Consider the following 7,932-nt stretch of genomic DNA (forward strand, 5'->3'; position numbering starts at 1 on the left):
TGTGCTCCCAATCCAATTTGCAGAACCGACCAACATACCATGAATTACAAGTGTCAGATATCACAGGCACATCTCCAGCTGGATTTTCCATTCACAAGGGAGGTATTGGTTCCAGAAACAGCAGCAAGTCCCTCCCAAGTGTAAGAAAGAAGGGTGACTGTCAGAGAGGGGTTATGGATTGATCCTCTGCCTCTATCATTTCTCCTCACTCACTTGAATATTCAGTCTGTGTCACATCTCTGAACATTTGACCCTATTTGCATACAAATCTTCTCAGAGATAAGAGGCAAAGGAGGGAGACCAGAGGCAGGATTGTTTCTAGAGAGAATAGCACATCCTCTGTTTTCCCAAGAAGAATCAGGAGCATCCTGCATCCCTTCCACGACACTGGCCTCCTTGCACTCCAGGGATGAGCCCCACCACCAAGCCTGGACACCACAAAGAAGGAACTGCCAACTTAACCCTGTGAACAGCAGTGCAGGGTTTATTTAGGTGTGAATTGTTACTATTTGCTGTGTGTACTGCAGCAGAACAGAGGGGCTCCAGTGGAAATCATGGTTTGCAGGCAGAGACATACACAGAAGCTAATCCCTGCCTCAGAGCTTAGGGAGGAGCAGATGCTGATGCAAAAGGTCCCAGCAGGAAACATCAGAGGCTGTCTCAGTCCAGCCTGAGTGCTCAGCTACAGGGTAACATATGTAGGGAGAGAAAAACACTGAGGGCAAGCAGGGTCTGTAAAAGAAAGCAGGTAAAGTATATGGGAGACTTTAACAAAGAGATTCCCTGGACAAATCCCCAGCATCATTTATTCTTGCAACCAGAAGGCATCCTGATGAAAGCATACAAAATACTCACAGAGAGAAAGGCGACTGGGTGTTGCTGCTGTCCTTGGACACACAAGGGCAAACAGATATTCAATTAGATGAAGTGACCACTCCAAACTTCACCAAAGTAACTGATTTCCTTCACTCATCTGGTCTAAGCCGTTCCGAACACAAGAAGATGCAGAAGACAAGCATTTAGCAAACCTTATGAAAAGATTGGACAATGATGTTAGTGAGAAGGAACAGAAAAGCACACTAATGATAGCTAACAACAATTTTGGAAAATATGCTAAAATGTATCCTCCTGGTCCCAATCCCATCTCTAACAGAGAGTAACCAGAAAGTGAAGCGTTGTACAGATTATGTTACATCTGCCTACTGCAGATGTTCTTGCACCTTCCCCTGAAGCATCTGGCAAAGGCATCGGAGAAAGCATCAGATTATCAGTGACAGGATCTGGGAATAAATGGATTTCAGGGCTCACCCAGTTTGACCATTTCAAGGTGCCAGTGTTTCCAGGGTCAAGATTGCAATCTCTATATTTGTGTATATAAAGTCTTTGCAGATACCAGGGAAGTGAAGCATTTGAAGCACCATTGCCAGTGTTTATGATGGATTTGGGATCTCATTATCCTGTTCCTGTTTTTTTCTTAAAGCTCCAGAACCTGATAACAGATGATTAGGTGAGAAATATGTTATCTGCATAAGACAAGTTTCTAGTCTGTTGTGTGTGGGGAAAACCAAAAGTTGCCATACTAATGCAGCATGTTTTCTACACAAGAGAAGTTTCTAGTAGTCTTCACTGTGGGTAGAAACTAAAAAATGCTATTTAAAGGCAACTCTAAGGCTCAGAAACCAAGGCAAAGAGATAACATTTATTGCATTTATTCTTCTACAAAAGTTCATGATTTTACAGTTACCACAAATTTTTGTAGTCCAGCTTAAAACATCTGAACCCTAGGGGCTTAGAACACTGAATTTAAGGCAATGTAAATCTCAGTTCTTTCTAGCTTCTCTCAGCTGCAGGGCAGCTCAGCAGCTCTTCAGAAGCTCTCCTCTGCAGGGTCTGCCTCCCCTTACGCTGCTGACTTTCTAGATTTCATCACATATCTCATTGAAGTCACTGTTTTTCTTAAAGCTCCAGCTCTCAGACTCACTCAATTATGTGAAAACTTACATCATATAAGGAAAAGTTCCTACTCCTCATAGCTGCCAGGAAAAGCTAGCAAGAGAGACCTACTGTAACCCAAAAGCCCAATACTGAAGGCCTGAGAAAAACACCAGTCTTCTTGCACTACTGAGACGTTTATGATTTGAGAGAGTCAGGTCTTGGATGGTGTATCTGAACCCCTTCTGCTGGCAACTTTGCTCTCCCCAGCCCTCGATTTTACATGGGTCTCTCTTGCCTCCAGCCTGCTGTTATGCCATTTGCTATTCTAAATTTACATTGCTGCTTCCTAGAAAGGCTAAAAGGCTAAAATGTGCTCCACAGCAGTATGGATTCTGGCTAAAAGAAGGAGATAGATGTTCTCTTGAACACCAAACTCAGTCCAGCTCAGGCACTAGTAGTATGTCCTTAGTATGGCCCTGAGCTTTGTCCCAGCAAATGTCACTGCTGTGTCTGCCTCCCGCTGAGTTCTGTGTCCTTCTCCCTTATCTCAGAGCACAGCATCCCCTGCCCAGGCAGCAAAAGCAGCTCTCCTCTTCCTCCTCCCCTCCGTTCCTGGCTCCCCTGTCAGGTTAGCAGAGGTAGCCACGAGCTGGTAAAGGTCATGACTAGTTTTCCACTGCTGCTGTAATTTGGCTTTTGTTTCTACAGCACAACATGCTTTTGGAGATGGGCTTTTGGAACCCCAAAGGCTTTCTGACTGAAGACGGAGTTGGACCTGAGGGTTAGGGCATTCACAATTTGCATGGGAAACAAGTTAATGCTCAAGCTCAGGCTCTGACCCAGGTTTAGCATACATGTGAACAGGTTCACATACTACAGTCTTGTCCTGGGGCCAACATCTTACAGCAGAATCTTGAAGGTGAATGTACACATCTCCTAACTTCATGTAACCTGCTCGGTGAGGGGTTTCCAGTGCCTCCCTCACCCCGGTACACACGTGTGTGAGATTTGCACCTGTGGCTGCTGCACACAGGCACAGCTTTCCAGGAAAGGCGTGTTTTCCAGCTCTTCTCTGTGCCAGTATTGCCGCCACCTGGAGATGAGAGGAATGAAGGCTCCCAGCCATTTCCTTACCTCCATCCCTCTGCCTTTTCTCAGCCACAAAGCATCCTCCTCTATTTCAGCTGGAGGGAGTCTGGCAGCCTCCCAGCTTCTGTGGTTACAATATCCCATGAGTGCAGCCTGTTGCAAGCCTCGCTCTGCGAAGGACGGGGCCCTTACGCTCTTGGTAAAAACACAGCTCCTGGGCACTGGGGGAGGCTTTGGCAAAAGGAAGCAACCCCCACTCAGCTTACTCGCAGTCCTTCACCTTTTGGGAGGAGGCAACTTGCCCTGGGCTTTCCTGTCCTTGTTAGTTTAGAATTTAGGTTGCAGATCTGCATGAATGAATACAGGCTTGTGTGTTCGGCAGAGCTGTGCACATAAAGGAGAAGGGCTTTTGTCCATGTATTTTATGGCATTGCCCGTGTAGGGAGATGGGAGGGAGCTGCATGTGCACGTGCACATTTTCATGTTGTCTGCACGTGTGTGCATGTGTATGTGCATTTCCATATTGTGTCTAATAGGCTCTTTGTTTCTCCAGAGAAGAAGGAAAAGGAAATCCGTATGTAATGAATCCATTTATTTTATGGAGCTCCCCTGGAGAGGGGCCGGGGAGCATGATTTATGCAAAAAAACAGGCAGCTGCTGTTGGGAGGGGGGGCATCAATCTGGTTTTGATTTTAATTCATAAGTGGAGGTGGCCACACAAGCCAAGGCCTCGTAAACTCCCCATAGAAGAGAGTGGCTCGTTGGTGTGAGGCTGTCAGAGCCTATTTGGCCATTAATATCGAGCAGCTCTCCACTGCATCTGACTAATTCCCGCCCTGTTGTTGTGCTTTCTTAGCATGTGCTTCCCCGTGTTGAGGCCTCCCATTAAAAGAGAGAGGCAGAGCTGTACTGGGGCACAGACTGAAATCTTTGTATTGAAGGGCAAAAAAGCCCTTTACAGAGCATTTGCAGTTTATGTCACAATTCAGTCTACAATGTATACTAATAAAAAAAATCAACAAAAAGTAACATGGCTCATATGCTACAGTCCAGTTCCTCCCTGCCATTTATAAAAACATAGGGAGTGAGGTGGGATGGAAAGACTTCTGGGTTGGGATTGATGGCTTGAAACTACATACCACTCATCAGTCTTTTTGCCATCCCTGCCATTCTGCATAACTCAATGCATATTGTCAGGACTCTGAGTGTAAAGGGACAGTGAAGAGATGCTTTAACAGGGCAGAAGTCTTCACAAATTCTGTTTTATTTCATCACATCCATTTATTAATCAGAATAAGAGTCCATGGAGTTTAACCATCAGTAGTATAAAAGAGAACTGCCTCACTCCATCTGTGATTCTCCCATATGACAAGAAAGTTGCATTTGGCTTCCTGATTTCTCCCAGATGTGTGTGCATGCCATAAATATGCAAATAATCTAAAGCAGAATCTAGCTCAGGTCTGTATTCTTCACCATAATCTCATGCACGTCCAGCAGATGTAGGCAGGTAAGTGCACAGACAGTTCCACTCTATTAGTTCAGGAAACCAAGAATGAAAACTGGTCTTTGCTGAAAACTGTCCTCACATGGTACCAACAAGTAATTATTGGACCAAATTAATAGTTTTTGTATTTCACTTACTCTGTGTAACTTAGGTCCCTATAAAGAACACAGATTTTCTTGTTCTCCACACTGAATGATATTTTTAGATCTCTCAGATACATGTTGTCCCTACAGAGAACAGACAACACTTGTCTGTTGACACTGAACTTTAAAAGACTTTTGCTTGGCAGAATAAAGGCCTAGTGGTGGGTCAGAAAGAAGAATTTGGAAGAAGAGGTGTGGTTCACTTACCACTCCCTAAAATGCCCAAACCACCTTGCAGAAGAAGGATTTGTTTTGAGAGCCACAAAAAGGAAGGTGGCTCATTTGCATGTTACACCTTTGTTGATTTTCCAGATAGTCTTTCTGTGGCTTTCTAAGAACTTCATTTGGCAGCAGCTTATACATCAAGGGTGTTTATGCTGCCAGCAATACAGCCCCTGGCATCACCCCGCTCTTGCATCACCAAACATTCTGAACTGCCTGTTCCCAAGTATCTGGAAGTGAAAAAAAAAAAAAGAAAAAAAAAAAGAAAAAAAAAGAAAAAAAACCCAAAACAAAACAAAAAACACAACCCCACACTAAAAAAACCCACAACATAAAAAGACCCAAACAACCAAAACAAAACAAACAAACAACAACAAAACCAAAAAAAACCACCCAAAAAAACCTTTGAAAATGTAAAGACCAAGTGTGCACTGATGTGAAATGCTGACTTCAGGAAGCAGCCACAAGGAATGTTTTTTGTTTTTTTTTTTTAAACCAGTGGGATCATGGCCTTTCACTGAAGCTAAAAGTGGTAGGTCAATTGGACCATCAGTTTTCAGGCCAAGAGAAAGAGCTGCTTTTACAGGCCATGCTGGAAAAAGCTCCTATAACAGAGTCTGGTCTGGGGAGGAATGGATCAGGTCACAGAACTTCCCCCAGCAGTAGCTTTCAATCATGAAGCTGAATCCATCTCACAATTTTATTTTGGAAGAAACCTAATTGGTTACTAAGTCTCAGAACTATTAGCCCTGTACCACAGACTAATAAAGATTATCTGAAAGGCCTCAAATTTGCAGTAAAATAGCATCATCCACACTTGCCCCTTGATAATCCCCAATTCAATGATTTTACTGTTTGAGAGACAAGACTGACCACCAACAACCAAAACACTGTGAAAGTCAGGTGAGTAACTAGAAGTAAACAGTAAACACCTTCATGCTCTTCTGTTTTACATTTTCCTTCCTTGTATATAAACATAAGTGCCTTAGTAGCATTGCAAAGGATATTTATAATTAGGGAAACGTTTGAACTGATCTCCCTTTCTACCTTCTGCCTGTTTTCACTTCCACTTATCAAGTGCACGTTTCAAGTCATCTCATGAATTGTACATTTTATGAAGTCTTGGTTAAATGATACTATACCTATCAAAGTTTTTCAACGGTCCCTTCAGCTACAGCTTTTGCAACTCTTAATTTTAATGTGTTCATCTTCCTACAGACCTACAAGAAAGAGAGGCACAATTATGTCCCAACTATGGTTAAGTCCCTGAGGAACTCAAAAGACTAAGGTTTATCCCACACTGCAAAGCTCATTCAGCCAAAGAGGGCTGCTGATGTAACTGTGCCAGCAAAACCTCTCATGTCGATGTCTTCAAACTGATGCAACTCTATATTGTCCTCATTTTTGTCACCAGATAAACAAGGAAATGGCTCAAGGCTGGGAAAAAAGGCAGTAAATAATGCCCAGTCCAGCTTCTAGACATGCAGACCATATTCCCCCTAGCTCAGCCAATGTTGTTATGCTCCTGATATTATTATCCTGATAAGTAATAACTTATTATTCCTCCACTAAAAACACGCTTTTGTAGGTACTCTCTACTTCCTGAATGGACAGCATGCAAACGTTTATTTTTGCTATTATCTTGGAGTTTGACTTCAGCTTCTATAAATATGTCCCTTAATTGCTCACAAGAAAAAACATGTTGGAAGAATCACCTCATGACTTTTCATAGTCACACGGGAAGTCTGCAGCAAAGCAGAGAATTGAGGCCAGGTGGTCTGTGTCCCCAGCTAGTCCCTAGGAACATGGATCAGATGAGGCATGAGAAACAGGACAGCCTGGAAGCACCCCGAGAAAATCTGTGCCATCATCAGAATGTAACAACCCAGAAAACCAAACACAAATAATCCTGCCAGAAAAGGTGAGCTACCTCAACCAACAGACGCCAGGGCATGCTCATACATGGTGCTGCAAGGCTGGAGTCATGGCTTGCTGAATATTCCGCAGAATAGCACTACCCACATTGGTGTGTCGTGCTGGGCTGTGACACCTCCTCTCCAAGTGGACAGCTCTGAGGACAGTGAGAGCAAATAGTTTCCTGCAGCATCTCTGAAGATCAAGAGAAGCCTCCACGCAGCTGGAGTGAGGACCACAGAGTGGGATTGGGACAGCAGCTGGAAGAAGAGAAGGTTCTGGCCTCTGGGCACCCTCAAAGGGCATAGCAACTTCTGATGCTCCTTGCACAACAGTTGTAAGGCTATTGCTGCCTCTTTGGAAAGGGTCTTAGTATACAATGAGGAAAATTGAAAAAAAATCTTGAAGAGACTAGTCTAGCTCATCTGGTCAAGAACAAAGACCTTCCTGACAGAAAATAACTCAGCACAGCCCTGACTCCTTCATCTAAGAGAGGATTTTCATCCAAGAGCTCCTCACCAGGAATTACACCTTTTCAGCCAGCTCTCTACAGTTCCTACTGATTTGGTCTATTGAAAGTGTCTCCTAACCAATACTGGTTTAATAAAGTTCTCATCAGATCAAAACTGACCTCAGCTGGCTCCTATCATTTCCAAAAAGCTCCCGCTGATTTGGCTGACTGACTGAGCTCCAGGAAAATTGTGTGTAAGCCTTGCATTCGCAGAGGGTAAATTCTCCCTTTCTGGAACACAGAGGAGACAGGAACAAAGCCAACAGGAACAAATAGAGTCAACTTGTCTGGATGAAAACGTTTGCAGCAACCCCTGCTCTAAGGCTGCTGCCTCTGAGCCGGACACTAAGATATCCTGGGCAGACCAGCATCCCATGCCACAAAGACACAAACCTTTCCAGCCCCTGGCCACTTTCTTTCTAGGCTTATTTGATTGCCCCAAGCCTGGACACCAGCACAACTGCATGCTGCAGCCACTTGCAGCAAGACCTATCATTACTAAGAGTTCTCTCATCTAGCAAGGGGTCAAAAGATTAGGCCCAAAACAGACACTCAAAACCACCCTGTACTTTGGAGATGAGCTCAGTAGGATTTTCAGGCACTTTCCTCACCTC

Source organism: Prinia subflava, chromosome 2 (assembly GCF_021018805.1).
Source record: "Prinia subflava isolate CZ2003 ecotype Zambia chromosome 2, Cam_Psub_1.2, whole genome shotgun sequence".
Taxonomy (NCBI): Eukaryota; Metazoa; Chordata; class Aves; order Passeriformes; family Cisticolidae; genus Prinia; species Prinia subflava.